Here is a 19,861-nt window from a genome sequence, read left to right as displayed (position 1 = left end):
TATGACACGCGCAGCCAGCGTTCCATTGCCACATTCCATCTACTGCAGGCAGGATACCTGGCTGGCTGAATGTCGCTGAGAAGCTCACAGAGACCGCCATAAGCAACAGTTTAACAGAATGCCACAGACTAATCAACCAAACTTTTTGGGTTGGGTTCTCTTTTATAGTCTGCAGGCATTAAATGAAAGAAGTCAGTGTTCCAGCAGAAGGAGACAACGTTTCAGAAAAGGCATTGTAGCAAACCAAAAAAGAAATTTTAAGCGCAGCAGAGTAACCAGCGCACATACCTGTTAGCTCAGGTGAGTTTAAAAGGCTGCTGTTGATAACAAGGGCATTTGCTAAATAGATGGTGTGTGTGCAACAATATACTGAAAGGTCAATTATATTGTGCAGCTTATCTCACCACCTGTAGTTATTTAGGTGAAAGCTCCAAAATGCTTGCCTAATATGTCTGTTTATCCAAAAGGAAGTAAAAAGGGAGAGCTAGAAAGATAGCATTGCATCACATTACATGGCAATGCAATGCACAGTTGCTGAAGTTGAACCAAAATGAGCTTGTAATCTGGCTTCTGCAACTTTGAACATGAAAAATCCAATGAGGAGAAGAAAAGCAAAGCCAAAGAGTCCATCCCAAAATCCGACAAACAAGCAAAATGAACCAAAAACATTGAATTCAATTCTTTCTGATTTTAGAAACTGCATTAAAGAAGGGGTGCACCGGTCCTGGAGATACTGCAATACCAGGTCAATGCGTGGAGTGGACAGAGCAAGCTCTTTTTCCATCTCCCTGTTCTAAAAATCCATTTAATATATGGTCCCCAGATAGGGGACGTATCAGATATTAAACTGATAAGAACAGATACTACACTTGATCTTAGCCAAAAGGCCGAGAAGCGATAACCAGAATTGGTTTCAAACTACGGAGCCACCCAAGGATCCTGAAAAGTCCATTTGTGGAGATGAGCTCCTGGACTCCCGTTAAGAAGACATGTTGTCAACCTCTAGATCCCTTACATGCCTGCACTTTTCGGCTTGCTGCTGCTGCAATCCACGCGTTTTAGATCTGCATAACTCCACCTCTTTAAACACAGCACCTTCACCCCCTGCTGTTCCCACCCGCCTCAACACCGTTGGAAGGGAGGAGAACCAATTAAGGCGGGGGGTGGGGTGGAACGAGCAGCTGTCTACCCTTAGCAGGAGGGCTCCTGATTACATACCTCTCCTGCTGCTGCTGCTGCTGGCTGTCCAGCAGCAGACTGAAGGTGGCTGCTGCTGTGCACAGGTATATAAAGGCTCAGAGCCTATTATGACACGCGCAGCCAGCGTTCCATTGCCACATTCCATCTACTGCAGGCAGGATACCTGGCTGGCTGAATGTCGCTGAGAAGCTCACAGAGACCGCCATAAGCAACAGTTTAACAGAATGCCACAGACTAATCAACCAAACTTTTTGGGTTGGGTTCTCTTTTATAGTCTGCAGGCATTAAATGAAAGAAGTCAGTGTTCCAGCAGAAGGAGACAACGTTTCAGAAAAGGCATTGTAGCAAACCAAAAAAGAAATTTTAAGCGCAGCAGAGTAACCAGCGCACATACCTGTTAGCTCAGGTGAGTTTAAAAGGCTGCTGTTGATAACAAGGGCATTTGCTAAATAGATGGTGTGTGTGCAACAATATACTGAAAGGTCAATTATATTGTGCAGCTTATCTCACCACCTGTAGTTATTTAGGTGAAAGCTCCAAAATGCTTGCCTAATATGTCTGTTTATCCAAAAGGAAGTAAAAAGGGAGAGCTAGAAAGATAGCATTGCATCACATTACATGGCAATGCAATGCACAGTTGCTGAAGTTGAACCAAAATGAGCTTGTAATCTGGCTTCTGCAACTTTGAACATGAAAAATCCAATGAGGAGAAGAAAAGCAAAGCCAAAGAGTCCATCCCAAAATCCGACAAACAAGCAAAATGAACAAAAAACATTGAATTCAATTCTTTCTGATTTTAGAAACTGCATTAAAGAAGGGGTGCACCGGTCCTGGAGATACTGCAATACCAGGTCAATGCGTGGAGTGGACAGAGCAAGCTCTTTTTCCATCTCCCTGTTCTAAAAATCCATTTAATATATGGTCCCCAGATAGGGGACGTATCAGATATTAAACTGATAAGAACAGATACTACACTTGATCTTAGCCAAAAGGCCGAGAAGCGATAACCAGAATTGGTTTCAAACTACGGAGCCACCCAAGGATCCTGAAAAGTCCATTTGTGGAGATGAGCTCCTGGACTCCCGTTAAGAAGACATGTTGTCAACCTCTAGATCCCTTACATGCCTGCACTTTTCGGCTTGCTGCTGCTGCAATCCACGCGTTTTAGATCTGCATAACTCCACCTCTTTAAACACAGCACCTTCACCCCCTGCTGTTCCCACCCGCCTCAACACCGTTGGAAGGGAGGAGAACCAATTAAGGCGGGGGGTGGGGTGGAACGAGCAGCTGTCTACCCTTAGCAGGAGGGCTCCTGATTACATACCTCTCCTGCTGCTGCTGCTGCTGGCTGTCCAGCAGCAGACTGAAGGTGGCTGCTGCTGTGCACAGGTATATAAAGGCTCAGAGCCTATTATGACACGCGCAGCCAGCGTTCCATTGCCACATTCCATCTACTGCAGGCAGGATACCTGGCTGGCTGAATGTCCCTGAGAAGCTCACAGAGACCGCCATAAACAACAGTTTAACAGAATGCCACAGACTAATCAACCAAACTTTTTGGGTTGGGTTCTCTTTTATAGTCTGCAGGCATTAAATGAAAGAAGTCAGTGTTCCAGCAGAAGGAGACAACGTTTCAGAAAAGGCATTGTAGCAAACCAAAAAAGAAATTTTAAGCGCAGCAGAGTAACCAGCGCACATACCTGTTAGCTCAGGTGAGTTTAAAAGGCTGCTGTTGATAACAAGGGCATTTGCTAAATAGATGGTGTGTGTGCAACAATATACTGAAAGGTCAATTATATTGTGCAGCTTATCTCACCACCTGTAGTTATTTAGGTGAAAGCTCCAAAATGCTTGCCTAATATGTCTGTTTATCCAAAAGGAAGTAAAAAGGGAGAGCTAGAAAGATAGCATTGCATCACATTACATGGCAATGCAATGCACAGTTGCTGAAGTTGAACCAAAATGAGCTTGTAATCTGGCTTCTGCAACTTTGAACATGAAAAATCCAATGAGGAGAAGAAAAGCAAAGCCAAAGAGTCCATCCCAAAATCCGACAAACAAGCAAAATGAACCAAAAACATTGAATTCAATTCTTTCTGATTTTAGAAACTGCATTAAAGAAGGGGTGCACCGGTCCTGGAGATACTGCAATACCAGGTCAATGCGTGGAGTGGACAGAGCAAGCTCTTTTTCCATCTCCCTGTTCTAAAAATCCATTTAATATATGGTCCCCAGATAGGGGACGTATCAGATATTAAACTGATAAGAACAGATACTACACTTGATCTTAGCCAAAAGGCCGAGAAGCGATAACCAGAATTGGTTTCAAACTACGGAGCCACCCAAGGATCCTGAAAAGTCCATTTGTGGAGATGAGCTCCTGGACTCCCGTTAAGAAGACATGTTGTCAACCTCTAGATCCCTTACATGCCTGCACTTTTCGGCTTGCTGCTGCTGCAATCCACGCGTTTTAGATCTGCATAACTCCACCTCTTTAAACACAGCACCTTCACCCCCTGCTGTTCCCACCCGCCTCAACACCGTTGGAAGGGAGGAGAACCAATTAAGGCGGGGGGTGGGGTGGAACGAGCAGCTGTCTACCCTTAGCAGGAGGGCTCCTGATTACATACCTCTCCTGCTGCTGCTGCTGCTGGCTGTCCAGCAGCAGACTGAAGGTGGCTGCTGCTGTGCACAGGTATATAAAGGCTCAGAGCCTATTATGACACGCGCAGCCAGCGTTCCATTGCCACATTCCATCTACTGCAGGCAGGATACCTGGCTGGCTGAATGTCGCTGAGAAGCTCACAGAGACCGCCATAAGCAACAGTTTAACAGAATGCCACAGACTAATCAACCAAACTTTTTGGGTTGGGTTCTCTTTTATAGTCTGCAGGCATTAAATGAAAGAAGTCAGTGTTCCAGCAGAAGGAGACAACGTTTCAGAAAAGGCATTGTAGCAAACCAAAAAAGAAATTTTAAGCGCAGCAGAGTAACCAGCGCACATACCTGTTAGCTCAGGTGAGTTTAAAAGGCTGCTGTTGATAACAAGGGCATTTGCTAAATAGATGGTGTGTGTGCAACAATATACTGAAAGGTCAATTATATTGTGCAGCTTATCTCACCACCTGTAGTTATTTAGGTGAAAGCTCCAAAATGCTTGCGTAATATGTCTGTTTATCCAAAAGGAAGTAAAAAGGGAGAGCTAGAAAGATAGCATTGCATCACATTACATGGCAATGCAATGCACAGTTGCTGAAGTTGAACCAAAATGAGCTTGTAATCTGGCTTCTGCAACTTTGAACATGAAAAATCCAATGAGGAGAAGAAAAGCAAAGCCAAAGAGTCCATCCCAAAATCCGACAAACAAGCAAAATGAACAAAAAACATTGAATTCAATTCTTTCTGATTTTAGAAACTGCATTAAAGAAGGGGTGCACCGGTCCTGGAGATACTGCAATACCAGGTCAATGCGTGGAGTGGACAGAGCAAGCTCTTTTTCCATCTCCCTGTTCTAAAAATCCATTTAATATATGGTCCCCAGATAGGGGACGTATCAGATATTAAACTGATAAGAACAGATACTACACTTGATCTTAGCCAAAAGGCCGAGAAGCGATAACCAGAATTGGTTTCAAACTACGGAGCCACCCAAGGATCCTGAAAAGTCCATTTGTGGAGATGAGCTCCTGGACTCCCGTTAAGAAGACATGTTGTCAACCTCTAGATCCCTTACATGCCTGCACTTTTCGGCTTGCTGCTGCTGCAATCCACGCGTTTTAGATCTGCATAACTCCACCTCTTTAAACACAGCACCTTCACCCCCTGCTGTTCCCACCCGCCTCAACACCGTTGGAAGGGAGGAGAACCAATTAAGGCGGGGGGTGGGGTGGAACGAGCAGCTGTCTACCCTTAGCAGGAGGGCTCCTGATTACATACCTCTCCTGCTGCTGCTGCTGCTGGCTGTCCAGCAGCAGACTGAAGGTGGCTGCTGCTGTGCACAGGTATATAAAGGCTCAGAGCCTATTATGACACGCGCAGCCAGCGTTCCATTGCCACATTCCATCTACTGCAGGCAGGATACCTGGCTGGCTGAATGTCCCTGAGAAGCTCACAGAGACCGCCATAAACAACAGTTTAACAGAATGCCACAGACTAATCAACCAAACTTTTTGGGTTGGGTTCTCTTTTATAGTCTGCAGGCATTAAATGAAAGAAGTCAGTGTTCCAGCAGAAGGAGACAACGTTTCAGAAAAGGCATTGTAGCAAACCAAAAAAGAAATTTTAAGCGCAGCAGAGTAACCAGCGCACATACCTGTTAGCTCAGGTGAGTTTAAAAGGCTGCTGTTGATAACAAGGGCATTTGCTAAATAGATGGTGTGTGTGCAACAATATACTGAAAGGTCAATTATATTGTGCAGCTTATCTCACCACCTGTAGTTATTTAGGTGAAAGCTCCAAAATGCTTGCCTAATATGTCTGTTTATCCAAAAGGAAGTAAAAAGGGAGAGCTAGAAAGATAGCATTGCATCACATTACATGGCAATGCAATGCACAGTTGCTGAAGTTGAACCAAAATGAGCTTGTAATCTGGCTTCTGCAACTTTGAACATGAAAAATCCAATGAGGAGAAGAAAAGCAAAGCCAAAGAGTCCATCCCAAAATCCGACAAACAAGCAAAATGAACAAAAAACATTGAATTCAATTCTTTCTGATTTTAGAAACTGCATTAAAGAAGGGGTGCACCGGTCCTGGAGATACTGCAATACCAGGTCAATGCGTGGAGTGGACAGAGCAAGCTCTTTTTCCATCTCCCTGTTCTAAAAATCCATTTAATATATGGTCCCCAGATAGGGGACGTATCAGATATTAAACTGATAAGAACAGATACTACACTTGATCTTAGCCAAAAGGCCGAGAAGCGATAACCAGAATTGGTTTCAAACTATGGAGCCACCCAAGGATCCTGAAAAGTCCATTTGTGGAGATGAGCTCCTGGACTCCCGTTAAGAAGACATGTTGTCAACCTCTAGATCCCTTACATGCCTGCACTTTTCGGCTTGCTGCTGCTGCAATCCACGCGTTTTAGATCTGCATAACTCCACCTCTTTAAACACAGCACCTTCACCCCCTGCTGTTCCCACCCGCCTCAACACCGTTGGAAGGGAGGAGAACCAATTAAGGCGGGGGGTGGGGTGGAACGAGCAGCTGTCTACCCTTAGCAGGAGGGCTCCTGATTACATACCTCTCCTGCTGCTGCTGCTGCTGGCTGTCCAGCAGCAGACTGAAGGTGGCTGCTGCTGTGCACAGGTATATAAAGGCTCAGAGCCTATTATGACACGCGCAGCCAGCGTTCCATTGCCACATTCCATCTACTGAAGGCAGGATACCTGGCTGGCTGAATGTCGCTGAGAAGCTCACAGAGACCGCCATAAGCAACAGTTTAACAGAATGCCACAGACTAATCAACCAAACTTTTTGGGTTGGGTTCTCTTTTATAGTCTGCAGGCATTAAATGAAAGAAGTCAGTGTTCCAGCAGAAGGAGACAACGTTTCAGAAAACGTTGGATGTCCTTAAGGACAAAAATGTCCAGGAAGGATGGGAAATTTTTAAAAATGAGATTCTCAAAGCACAATCGTTAACAATCCCGAAAAGTAGGAAGAATGGGAAGCATTTAAGGAAACCAGGATGGATGAACACAGAACTTAAACACATGCTAAAAAGAAAGAAAGAAATGTTTATTAAATGGAAAGAGGGAGGCATATCTAAAGAAGATTATAATGCAGTCTGCAGATCCTGCAGGGCATGTATCAGGTTAGCTAAAGCTGACAATGAATTAAGGCTTGCAAGAGATGTCAAAAGCAATAAAAAAGGATTTTGGGGGTATGTCAAAAGTAAAAGAAAAGTCAAAGATGCTATAGGATTTTTACAGGATGAAAATGGAGAAATGGTAAGAGAGGATGTTGAGAAGGCCAAACTTTTTAATTCCTATTTTGCATCTGTTTTCTCTCAGAAAGAAAATGTAACATCAACTGATCTTCACTGTCCTTTTAAAGGAATAGAAGAATCCAAGTTATCTGTAAACAGAAAGATTGTGAGGGAATATTTAGCTAACATAAATGAGTTCAAGTCTCCAGGTCCAGATGAATTACACCCCAGAGTACTGAAGGAGATCGTAGAAGAAATTTTAGAACCACTCTCCATAATCTTTGAAAATTCTTGGAGAACAGGAGAAGTCCCAGAAGACTGGAGAAGAGCAAATGTTGTTCCTATCTTCAAAAAGGGGAAGAAGGTGGACCCAGGGAACTATAGGCCGGTGAGTCTGACTTCTATACCAGGAAAGATCTTTGAACAAATTATTAAACAACATGTATGTAAGTACCTGGATAAGAATGAAGTGATTAACCAGAGTCAGCATGGGTTTATAACTAACAAGTCATGTCAGACTAACTTAATTTCCTTCTATGACAGAATCACTGACTGGGTGGATCAGGGAAATGCTGTAGATATAGTATATCTTGACTTCAGCAAAGCATTTGACAAAGTATCTCACACCATCCTTATTGAAAAAATGACCAAGTATGCAATGGACCAGGCAACTGTTAGGTGGATTCATAACTGGCTTAGTGATCGGACTCAAAGGGTGATTGTAAATGGCTTCACATCCAGCTGGATGAATGTCTCAAGTGGGGTACCACAGGGCTCCGTCCTGGGACCTGTATTGTTCAACATCTTTATCAATGATTTAGATGAAGGAATTGAGGGTAAACTGATTAAATTTGCTGATGACACAAAGCTAGGAGGGATAGCTAATACTAGAGAAGAGAGAGAGAGGATTCAAAAAGACCTAAATAAACTGGAGCAGTGGGCAGCAACCAACAGAATGGTTTTTAACAGGGAAAAATGCAAAGTACTACATCTGGGCAATAAAAATGAAAAAAGCATATACAGAATGGGAGGAATAGAGCTAAGCAACAGTACATGTGAAAAAGATTTAGGTATACTAATAGATCATAGACTGAAAATGAGTCAACAGTGTGATGCAGCAGCAAAAAAGGCAAATACAATTCTGGGATGTATTAACAGAAGCATACAGTCTAGATCACGTGAAGTCATTATTGGTTTTACTCCTCTTTGGTCAGACCTCATCTGGAATACTGTGTACAGTTTTGGGCCCCACATTTTAAAAAAGACATAGACAAACTGGAGCAAGTTCAGAGAAGAGCGACCAGAATGGTGACTGGTCTGCAAACCATGTCCTATGAGGAACGGTTGCAGGATTTGGGAATGTTTAGCTTGCAAAAAAGAAGACTGAGAGGAGACTTAATAGCTGTCTACAAATATGTCAAGGGCTGTCACATTGTAGAAGGATCATCTTTATTCTCATTTGCACAAGGAAAGACTAGAAGCAATGGGATGAAACTAAATGGGAGGAGACACAGATTAGATATTAGAAAAAACTTTTTGACAGTTAGGGTGATTAATGAGTGGAACAGGCTGCCACGAGAGGTGGTGAGTTCCCCTTCAATTAACGTCTTCAAACAGAGGCTGGACAGACATCTGTCTGAGATGATTTAGTGAATCCTGCTTTGAGCAGGGGGTTGGACCAGATGACCCAGGAGGTCCCTTCCAACTCTACCATTCTATGATTCTATGATTCTATGAAAAGGCATTGTAGCAAACCAAAAAAGAAATTTTAAGCGCAGCAGAGTAACCAGCGCACATACCTGTTAGCTCAGGTGAGTTTAAAAGGCTGCTGTTGATAACAAGGGCATTTGCTAAATAGATGGTGTGTGTGCAACAATATACTGAAAGGTCAATTATATTGTGCAGCTTATCTCATCACCTGTAGTTATTTAGGTGAAAGCTCCAAAATGCTTGCCTAATATGTCTGTTTATCCAAAAGGAAGTAAAAAGGGAGAGCTAGAAAGATAGCATTGCATCACATTACATGGCAATGCAATGCACAGTTGCTGAAGTTGAACCAAAATGAGCTTGTAATCTGGCTTCTGCAACTTTGAACATGAAAAATCCAATGAGGAGAAGAAAAGCAAAGCCAAAGAGTCCATCCCAAAATCCGACAAACAAGCAAAATGAACAAAAAACATTGAATTCAATTCTTTCTGATTTTAGAAACTGCATTAAAGAAGGGGTGCACCGGTCCTGGAGATACTGCAATACCAGGTCAATGCGTGGAGTGGACAGAGCAAGCTCTTTTTCCATCTCCCTGTTCTAAAAATCCATTTAATATATGGTCCCCAGATAGGGGACGTATCAGATATTAAACTGATAAGAACAGATACTACACTTGATCTTAGCCAAAAGGCCGAGAAGCGATAACCAGAATTGGTTTCAAACTACGGAGCCACCCAAGGATCCTGAAAAGTCCATTTGTGGAGATGAGCTCCTGGACTCCCGTTAAGAAGACATGTTGTCAACCTCTAGATCCCTTACATGCCTGCACTTTTCGGCTTGCTGCTGCTGCAATCCACGCGTTTTAGATCTGCATAACTCCACCTCTTTAAACACAGCACCTTCACCCCCTGCTGTTCCCACCCGCCTCAACACCGTTGGAAGGGAGGAGAACCAATTAAGGCGGGGGGTGGGGTGGAACGAGCAGCTGTCTACCCTTAGCAGGAGGGCTCCTGATTACATACCTCTCCTGCTGCTGCTGCTGCTGGCTGTCCAGCAGCAGACTGAAGGTGGCTGCTGCTGTGCACAGGTATATAAAGGCTCAGAGCCTATTATGACACGCGCAGCCAGCGTTCCATTGCCACATTCCATCTACTGCAGGCAGGATACCTGGCTGGCTGAATGTCGCTGAGAAGCTCACAGAGACCGCCATAAGCAACAGTTTAACAGAATGCCACAGACTAATCAACCAAACTTTTTGGGTTGGGTTCTCTTTTATAGTCTGCAGGCATTAAATGAAAGAAGTCAGTGTTCCAGCAGAAGGAGACAACGTTTCAGAAAAGGCATTGTAGCAAACCCAAAAAGAAATTTTAAGCGCAGCAGAGTAACCAGCGCACATACCTGTTAGCTCAGGTGAGTTTAAAAGGCTGCTGTTGATAACAAGGGCATTTGCTAAATAGATGGTGTGTGTGCAACAATATACTGAAAGGTCAATTATATTGTGCAGCTTATCTCACCACCTGTAGTTATTTAGGTGAAAGCTCCAAAATGCTTGCCTAATATGTCTGTTTATCCAAAAGGAAGTAAAAAGGGAGAGCTAGAAAGATAGCATTGCATCACATTACATGGCAATGCAATGCACAGTTGCTGAAGTTGAACCAAAATGAGCTTGTAATCTGGCTTCTGCAACTTTGAACATGAAAAATCCAATGAGGAGAAGAAAAGCAAAGCCAAAGAGTCCATCCCAAAATCCGACAAACAAGCAAAATGAACCAAAAACATTGAATTCAATTCTTTCTGATTTTAGAAACTGCATTAAAGAAGGGGTGCACCGGTCCTGGAGATACTGCAATACCAGGTCAATGCGTGGAGTGGACAGAGCAAGCTCTTTTTCCATCTCCCTGTTCTAAAAATCCATTTAATATATGGTCCCCAGATAGGGGACGTATCAGATATTAAACTGATAAGAACAGATACTACACTTGATCTTAGCCAAAAGGCCGAGAAGCGATAACCAGAATTGGTTTCAAACTACGGAGCCACCCAAGGATCCTGAAAAGTCCATTTGTGGAGATGAGCTCCTGGACTCCCGTTAAGAAGACATGTTGTCAACCTCTAGATCCCTTACATGCCTGCACTTTTCGGCTTGCTGCTGCTGCAATCCACGCGTTTTAGATCTGCATAACTCCACCTCTTTAAACACAGCACCTTCACCCCCTGCTGTTCCCACCCGCCTCAACACCGTTGGAAGGGAGGAGAACCAATTAAGGCGGGGGGTGGGGTGGAACGAGCAGCTGTCTACCCTTAGCAGGAGGGCTCCTGATTACATACCTCTCCTGCTGCTGCTGCTGCTGGCTGTCCAGCAGCAGACTGAAGGTGGCTGCTGCTGTGCACAGGTATATAAAGGCTCAGAGCCTATTATGACACGCGCAGCCAGCGTTCCATTGCCACATTCCATCTACTGCAGACAGGATACCTGGCTGGCTGAATGTCGCTGAGAAGCTCACAGAGACCGCCATAAGCAACAGTTTAACAGAATGCCACAGACTAATCAACCAAACTTTTTGGGTTGGGTTCTCTTTTATAGTCTGCAGGCATTAAATGAAAGAAGTCAGTGTTCCAGCAGAAGGAGACAACGTTTCAGAAAAGGCATTGTAGCAAACCAAAAAAGAAATTTTAAGCGCAGCAGAGTAACCAGCGCACATACCTGTTAGCTCAGGTGAGTTTAAAAGGCTGCTGTTGATAACAAGGGCATTTGCTAAATAGATGGTGTGTGTGCAACAATATACTGAAAGGTCAATTATATTGTGCAGCTTATCTCACCACCTGTAGTTATTTAGGTGAAAGCTCCAAAATGCTTGCCTAATATGTCTGTTTATCCAAAAGGAAGTAAAAAGGGAGAGCTAGAAAGATAGCATTGCATCACATTACATGGCAATGCAATGCACAGTTGCTGAAGTTGAACCAAAATGAGCCTGTAATCTGGCTTCTGCAACTTTGAACATGAAAAATCCAATGAGGAGAAGAAAAGCAAAGCCAAAGAGTCCATCCCAAAATCCGACAAACAAGCAAAATGAACAAAAAACATTGAATTCAATTCTTTCTGATTTTAGAAACTGCATTAAAGAAGGGGTGCACCGGTCCTGGAGATACTGCAATACCAGGTCAATGCGTGGAGTGGACAGAGCAAGCTCTTTTTCCATCTCCCTGTTCTAAAAATCCATTTAATATATGGTCCCCAGATAGGGGACGTATCAGATATTAAACTGATAAGAACAGATACTACACTTGATCTTAGCCAAAAGGCCGAGAAGCGATAACCAGAATTGGTTTCAAACTACGGAGCCACCCAAGGATCCTGAAAAGTCCATTTGTGGAGATGAGCTCCTGGACTCCCGTTAAGAAGACATGTTGTCAACCTCTAGATCCCTTACATGCCTGCACTTTTCGGCTTGCTGCTGCTGCAATCCACGCGTTTTAGATCTGCATAACTCCACCTCTTTAAACACAGCACCTTCACCCCCTGCTGTTCCCACCCGCCTCAACACCGTTGGAAGGGAGGAGAACCAATTAAGGCGGGGGGTGGGGTGGAACGAGCAGCTGTCTACCCTTAGCAGGAGGGCTCCTGATTACATACCTCTCCTGCTGCTGCTGCTGCTGGCTGTCCAGCAGCAGACTGAAGGTGGCTGCTGCTGTGCACAGGTATATAAAGGCTCAGAGCCTATTATGACACGCGCAGCCAGCGTTCCATTGCCACATTCCATCTACTGCAGGCAGGATACCTGGCTGGCTGAATGTCGCTGAGAAGCTCACAGAGACCGCCATAAGCAACAGTTTAACAGAATGCCACAGACTAATCAACCAAACTTTTTGGGTTGGGTTCTCTTTTATAGTCTGCAGGCATTAAATGAAAGAAGTCAGTGTTCCAGCAGAAGGAGACAACGTTTCAGAAAAGGCATTGTAGCAAACCAAAAAAGAAATTTTAAGCGCAGCAGAGTAACCAGCGCACATACCTGTTAGCTCAGGTGAGTTTAAAAGGCTGCTGTTGATAACAAGGGCATTTGCTAAATAGATGGTGTGTGTGCAACAATATACTGAAAGGTCAATTATATTGTGCAGCTTATCTCATCACCTGTAGTTATTTAGGTGAAAGCTCCAAAATGCTTGCCTAATATGTCTGTTTATCCAAAAGGAAGTAAAAAGGGAGAGCTAGAAAGATAGCATTGCATCACATTACATGGCAATGCAATGCACAGTTGCTGAAGTTGAACCAAAATGAGCTTGTAATCTGGCTTCTGCAACTTTGAACATGAAAAATCCAATGAGGAGAAGAAAAGCAAAGCCAAAGAGTCCATCCCAAAATCCGACAAACAAGCAAAATGAACAAAAAACATTGAATTCAATTCTTTCTGATTTTAGAAACTGCATTAAAGAAGGGGTGCACCGGTCCTGGAGATACTGCAATACCAGGTCAATGCGTGGAGTGGACAGAGCAAGCTCTTTTTCCATCTCCCTGTTCTAAAAATCCATTTAATATATGGTCCCCAGATAGGGGACGTATCAGATATTAAACTGATAAGAACAGATTTTTTTTTTTTTTTTTTTTTTAAACCATTCAGTTTAGTTTTTTAGCAAACAGTATGAATTTCTCAAAAATTTGCTACTTAAAACTTCTCATCATCATGGTTCTATTTATTTAGCAGTAGTATAAGACGAAATATAATCACAAGGGAACATCCTTTACGTAACACAAATGCAGAAACTTCAAGGAATCACAAAGAAAAAAAATCACTGGTATTTGATATGGTAATGCCACTTTTTAAATTTCCAAATCCCTTCGGCATCTGTGCCACCACCGCCTCTGCTGTCCAACTTATATATCAGGTATAGTCTTGAAAGAATAAGTCTAACACATTCATTCACTGATAAAGATTTCCTCTTGAAAAGTCCAAGGTTCCTTGCATCCCACAAACTCTCCATCACACAAGCCATTATCAACCATAAAATTCTATCTTTAGACCGACTACACGCACCAATTCCAAACATCGCCACACGCCAATCCACAAAATTCACGCCTGCTAAACCCTTACACAATCCACCTACACACTTCCACACACTGTACGCGTACTCACAATCCCACATAACATGCCTCACAGTCTCACAACCACCACATCCCACTCTCGGACACACATCTGTTCTTATCAACTCTCTTTTCTTCTGCACTTCTCTCACAGGTAAAATATTATGTAAAGTCATCCACACCACATCCTTCTGTTTGTTTGACATCCCATACGTATCTAACTTCTTCCATGCATCTGAAACCTCATTCCCTCTCAGCCCAACAATATTACACTCTACCTCATTTGCACTCATTCTTTTCACCACATTCTTGGTCATTCTAAAATCATTCATTCCCACACTCAACAAATCATGCTTTCTCACAAATTTCTCAATCACCTCATACCAAACAGGACACTTAAAGGCCACAGGCACACTCGCATCTCTCTTCCTCCAGCATAACCCATACAACATCCATCCAGCAGAATAATTAGCCATAAAAGCACCTTTATTGCCTTTACCCAGCAAAATAACCACAGTCTTAATATAATTAAGGCCTAAAAAAACTTCAATATTGGGAAAGGCCAGCCCACCATGCTGACAAGCCTTAAAAAGGCTCTCCCGCTTCAACTTCTCCATCTTACTACACCACAGGAATGTGAATACCAACTTCTCTATTCTCTTAATTTTCCTGTAAGGAGAAGGAAAAACAGTCGCCACATAAAGCAGGATAGGGAGAATCACTGCTTTGATAATTAATACCTTACCACGCAGAGTCAATTCTCTCATTCGCCAAAAATTCAATTTACGTTCAACCCGCATACCACACTCTTCCCAACTTTCATTCCCTTTTAAGTCATCATTAAATAATACGCCCAAAATCTTGATTGCACCCACTTCACACTTTACACCATCCATACGAATACTACTATCTCCAAAACATTTAAAACTACATTTATTCCAATTTACCCTAAAACCAGACGCACCAACAAAAAAAACCAAAAGCAATTTAATTCTACTCAAAGAAGCCATACTTTCACTCACAACCACAACATCATCCATATAACCTAACACTTTCACATGCTTACCACCACTACCAGGCACCAACAAACCTCTCATCATTTTATCCCGTCTAATCAAACATAACAATGGTTCTATTACACATACAAATAAGACGGGGGACATAGGACACCCCTGCCTTACTCCTGACCTAATCTTCACTTTGTCACACAGCCACCCATTAACCAAGAACTCACTTGACACACAATCATACAATGATTTTACACAATTCACAAATTCTCTAGGAAACCCCATTCTTTCCAGTACTTTAAACAGAAACACATGCGAAACCCTGTCAAACGCCTTCTCAAAATCAATAGCTAAAGTCATACATTTCTGCTTTCTATCCTTGCAATCCCCAATCATATCTCTCAACAATAACAAGTTATCACTCATACTTCTTCCAGGCACTGCACATACTTGGTCCTCCTCCACAACACTACCAATCACTTCACGCATACGATTTGCCAGTAACTTACTGTAGACCTTATAATCCGAATTCAGCAGTGTTATTGGTCTCCAGTTTTCCAAACGTTTCCTCTCACCCTTTTTATACACAAGCACAACCACTCCTTCTTTCATTGATTCACACAACCTACCATTCACCCACATATACTTACATACCTCAATCAAATCTGTTCCCAAAACTTCCCATGCTTTCACATACAACTCTACAGGTATACCATCTTTCCCAGGAGTCTTACTCTTTTTAGCACTCCACACCACATTCTTCACTTCATCCAGAACTACATCCTCACACAACAGATCACGCTCCTCAGAATCAAGTTTTTTCTCCACACCATTCAGAACATATGACACAAGCCCAGAGTCAATCCATTTCTCATCATACAACTTGCTATAAAACCTATTCACTTCTTTCAGCACATCCTCACCCATACAGTTGGTTCCACTTTCATTCACAACTTCATTCATATCAGTCTTCCTACCATTCATTTTTTTAAAAAAGAACCTCGTACACTTCTCATTTTTCTCCAGGTGCTCAATTTTAGTACGATATATAATTTCCTTTCCTTTCTCATCCAACACACGCTTCAATTCATTCTTAGCCTCAGTAAGTTGATCAGACATCTCCAAACCACTTGCAACACACTTTCTCAACCAGTCAATCCGTCTATTAAGGTCATTAAACCTATTCCTATATCTGGCAGCTTTTCTATAGCCCCACTTTTTGAAGAAAGTTTTAAATTGCACTTTCACCCAGTCCCACCAGTCAAGAACACACACAAAATCCTTCTTACGCATTCTCCATCTTTCATACTTTACATTAAACTCATTCATCACCTCATCATCCTCTAACAGCCTTGCATTCAACTTCCATACCCCACCGCCATACACTTGGTCACCATTCGCACAAAACACGCCTCTCAAACATTCATGGTCCGAAAAAGGTACCTTTTGTTGAGAAAAATCCAAACATACCATATTTTTAGAAAATAACATTAAATCAATTCTGGAATGAATCTCACCACGGTCAGCATGGTATGTCGGCGGTGGTGGCATGCCAAGAACAACAACTGCTGCATCTAAAAAGGAAAAATCACAAATTAAATGGGACAATTTCTTTCCTGTTATGTCACACTTTCCTTCTGTGACACAATTAACGTCCCCAACAAAAATAGTGGGAGATTTCCCTGGAAGAAAAAAAACTTAATTTTTCAAGAAGAGCAAGCCGCTCTTCCTTCCCTGTAGGGCAATATAAATTAATAATTCTGACCCGCCACCCTCTATAACTCAAAAATGCAATTAAACATCGGCCCACCTCCACCACAATATAACTATCAATAGAGATTTCTTTATTCCCAACTAATATCCCCACCCCATCATTTTTATTATGATTAGACCCTGACCAGATATGCTGTCCGTAAGGCCAGTCTTTGTCACAAGGAGCATCCTGAATCCCACACTCCTGAAGGCAAAAAACATCAGCACCTAAATGTTTCAGGTAGTCCAGAACAGTTGTTCTTCTGATTTTAGATCTGATCTGCCTTACATTTAGGGACACTACATCCCAACCAGATTGGCAAGACATTAATTAAAGAAAAGAAATACATGACTCAATGTTGATCACACCATACTCATCCATTATCATCAGACTGGGAAAGCACCCCAAAGGTGTTGATGCTCTCAGGGATGCCAAGGTAAGGAGCATCAGGGGAGAAGACATCCTGCGGGTAAATGCGGTCACTTGCAGGACTGTCGCACCCTCCGCTGGCAGGTGAGTACTCTCGTCTGGGTTTTTTATTGGCCAGTTCAGGAGTATCATCATCATCAAAAGACCTCCCAGAAGTAAAGTCTCCTTGGCCACCATCCCTGGCCACCTCTTCGTCTGTAGCACCCCAGGACAATGCAGGGGTTCGAGCAAGAGACACATCCATGTCACCCTCACCACATATTTCGGACTGATGAGGGAGGTCCACATCCAACTCGGAGATCTCCATACTTGGCCCAGCAGGGGCTGGAGGGTCCAACAGGGTCTGGGCCTCACCCACCAGATCTTCAACCTCAGGGGGCTCCGTCTCCTCATTGATCTCTGCAGTAGTCACCTGTGGGGTAACAGCAGGGACAGTAGGCTTACCTTTGGTCACTTCGGAGAAGGACCTAGGCTTGACTTTAGCCTTACAATCCCGAATCACATGTCCTTCCTCCCCGCAGGCATCACATACCACCGGGTTGGAACAATCCTTCGCCAGATGACCGTACTTGTTGCACTTTCTACAGTTTGGCAATTGTTTGCAGAAATCCTGGATATGCCCGAACATGTTGCATCTCCTGCAGAACAATGGCGCCTCGGGAAAAAACAGATATCCAGAGTCTCTTCCAATTGTAAAGTTCAGAGGAGGATAGTGAATACCTCCAGGACCATGAGGGTCTATCCCAAACCTCACAAAGTATTTATACTTCCCAGTCCACAGCCCTTCTCCATTTAAGATTTTATGGGAGAATTGCACAAAAATGCAGTGTCTTCTCAGGAATGCAGTGATATCATCCCGGGAGATAAAGGGGTTGTGCATGAATACTACCACCGGGATATCCCCCTTAGAGTAGAGTACAGTGAAGATAAGTCCATCCAGCTGAGGGTGCTCTGAAAGGACTTGAAGAGTTTTGAAAAGGTTTTGGCAAGCCGCCATAGAAGAAAGCACCAAGACGTACCTATGCTCCCTTCTGAACTCCTGCAAACAGATGATCTCCGACTTCTGGATCTTCAGGATTTCATAGAAAATGGCGTTGACCAGGTATGACAACGAGAAATGGTCCTTCTTCTCCTCAGAGACCTCGATACGGAAAGCATTCTTGACCCGGGGATCCCCGGTCCCAGCAAAGCGAAGCTTGACACCCATGGTCGCTTCAGGAATCGCCTTCTCGTTTCCTCCTCACTCTCCCCCTATAGCAGCATCCAGCTTAAGCCACCGAAGTGGCGATGCTGGAAGTCCGAGGGCTAGTACACAAGGAACCTCTTGTCCAAACACTAGGTCTGAGCCAAAAGGCCGAGAAGCGATAACCAGAATTGGTTTCAAACTACGGAGCCACCCAAGGATCCTGAAAAGTCCATTTGTGGAGATGAGCTCCTGGACTCCCGTTAAGAAGACATGTTGTCAACCTCTAGATCCCTTACATGCCTGCACTTTTCGGCTTGCTGCTGCTGCAATCCACGCGTTTTAGATCTGCATAACTCCACCTCTTTAAACACAGCACCTTCACCCCCTGCTGTTCCCACCCGCCTCAACACCGTTGGAAGGGAGGAGAACCAATTAAGGCGGGGGGTGGGGTGGAACGAGCAGCTGTCTACCCTTAGCAGGAGGGCTCCTGATTACATACCTCTCCTGCTGCTGCTGCTGCTGGCTGTCCAGCAGCAGACTGAAGGTGGCTGCTGCTGTGCACAGGTATATAAAGGCTCAGAGCCTATTATGACACGCGCAGCCAGCGTTCCATTGCCACATTCCATCTACTGCAGGCAGGATACCTGGCTGGCTGAATGTCGCTGAGAAGCTCACAGAGACCGCCATAAGCAACAGTTTAACAGAATGCCACAGACTAATCAACCAAACTTTTTGGGTTGGGTTCTCTTTTATAGTCTGCAGGCATTAAATGAAAGAAGTCAGTGTTCCAGCAGAAGGAGACAACGTTTCAGAAAAGGCATTGTAGCAAACCAAAAAAGAAATTTTAAGCGCAGCAGAGTAACCAGCGCACATACCTGTTAGCTCAGGTGAGTTTAAAAGGCTGCTGTTGATAACAAGGGCATTTGCTAAATAGATGGTGTGTGTGCAACAATATACTGAAAGGTCAATTATATTGTGCAGCTTATCTCACCACCTGTAGTTATTTAGGTGAAAGCTCCAAAATGCTTGCCTAATATGTCTGTTTATCCAAAAGGAAGTAAAAAGGGAGAGCTAGAAAGATAGCATTGCATCACATTACATGGCAATGCAATGCACAGTTGCTGAAGTTGAACCAAAATGAGCTTGTAATCTGGCTTCTGCAACTTTGAACATGAAAAATCCAATGAGGAGAAGAAAAGCAAAGCCAAAGAGTCCATCCCAAAATCCGACAAACAAGCAAAATGAACAAAAAACATTGAATTCAATTCTTTCTGATTTTAGAAACTGCATTAAAGAAGGGGTGCACCGGTCCTGGAGATACTGCAATACCAGGTCAATGCGTGGAGTGGACAGAGCAAGCTCTTTTTCCATCTCCCTGTTCTAAAAATCCATTTAATATATGGTCCCCAGATAGGGGACGTATCAGATATTAAACTGATAAGAACAGATACTACACTTGATCTTAGCCAAAAGGCCGAGAAGCGATAACCAGAATTGGTTTCAAACTACGGAGCCACCCAAGGATCCTGAAAAGTCCATTTGTGGAGATGAGCTCCTGGACTCCCGTTAAGAAGAC

At 43.4% G+C, this 19,861-nt stretch overlaps 9 non-coding genes and 1 pseudogene across 9 annotated transcripts; all 10 read right to left on the bottom strand.

Annotated features, from left to right (window-relative positions):
* Positions 1-708: 708 nt before the first annotated feature.
* Positions 709-899, bottom strand: LOC141177116 (U2 spliceosomal RNA). The gene has a single exon (XR_012253741.1). It is a non-coding gene; the product is annotated as a U2 spliceosomal RNA (small nuclear RNA).
* A 1,115-nt stretch (positions 900-2,014) lies between these two features.
* LOC141177113 (U2 spliceosomal RNA) lies at positions 2,015-2,205 on the bottom strand. Its single transcript, XR_012253739.1, has one exon. It is a non-coding gene; the product is annotated as a U2 spliceosomal RNA (small nuclear RNA).
* Positions 2,206-3,320: 1,115 nt separating this feature from the next.
* LOC141177112 (U2 spliceosomal RNA) lies at positions 3,321-3,511 on the bottom strand. The gene has a single exon (XR_012253738.1). It is a non-coding gene; the product is annotated as a U2 spliceosomal RNA (small nuclear RNA).
* A 1,115-nt stretch (positions 3,512-4,626) lies between these two features.
* On the bottom strand, positions 4,627-4,817 carry LOC141177111 (U2 spliceosomal RNA). The gene has a single exon (XR_012253737.1). It is a non-coding gene; the product is annotated as a U2 spliceosomal RNA (small nuclear RNA).
* Positions 4,818-5,932: 1,115 nt separating this feature from the next.
* Positions 5,933-6,123, bottom strand: LOC141177110 (U2 spliceosomal RNA). The gene has a single exon (XR_012253736.1). It is a non-coding gene; the product is annotated as a U2 spliceosomal RNA (small nuclear RNA).
* A 3,222-nt stretch (positions 6,124-9,345) lies between these two features.
* LOC141177109 (U2 spliceosomal RNA) lies at positions 9,346-9,536 on the bottom strand. Its single transcript, XR_012253735.1, has one exon. It is a non-coding gene; the product is annotated as a U2 spliceosomal RNA (small nuclear RNA).
* Positions 9,537-10,651: 1,115 nt separating this feature from the next.
* On the bottom strand, positions 10,652-10,842 carry LOC141177108 (U2 spliceosomal RNA). Its single transcript, XR_012253734.1, has one exon. It is a non-coding gene; the product is annotated as a U2 spliceosomal RNA (small nuclear RNA).
* Positions 10,843-11,957: 1,115 nt separating this feature from the next.
* Positions 11,958-12,148, bottom strand: LOC141177107 (U2 spliceosomal RNA). The gene has a single exon (XR_012253733.1). It is a non-coding gene; the product is annotated as a U2 spliceosomal RNA (small nuclear RNA).
* Positions 12,149-13,263: 1,115 nt separating this feature from the next.
* On the bottom strand, positions 13,264-13,472 carry LOC141177860 (U2 spliceosomal RNA; annotated as a pseudogene).
* A 6,108-nt stretch (positions 13,473-19,580) lies between these two features.
* On the bottom strand, positions 19,581-19,771 carry LOC141177106 (U2 spliceosomal RNA). Its single transcript, XR_012253732.1, has one exon. It is a non-coding gene; the product is annotated as a U2 spliceosomal RNA (small nuclear RNA).
* Positions 19,772-19,861: the final 90 nt, after the last annotated feature.

This window comes from Phyllobates terribilis, unplaced genomic scaffold, assembly GCF_046119375.1.
Source record: "Phyllobates terribilis strain yellow unplaced genomic scaffold, ASM4611937v1 Scaffold_27__1_contigs__length_16484149, whole genome shotgun sequence".
Lineage (NCBI taxonomy): Eukaryota > Metazoa > Chordata > Amphibia > Anura > Dendrobatidae > Phyllobates > Phyllobates terribilis.
This window is presented reverse-complemented; position numbering and strand designations above follow the sequence as displayed.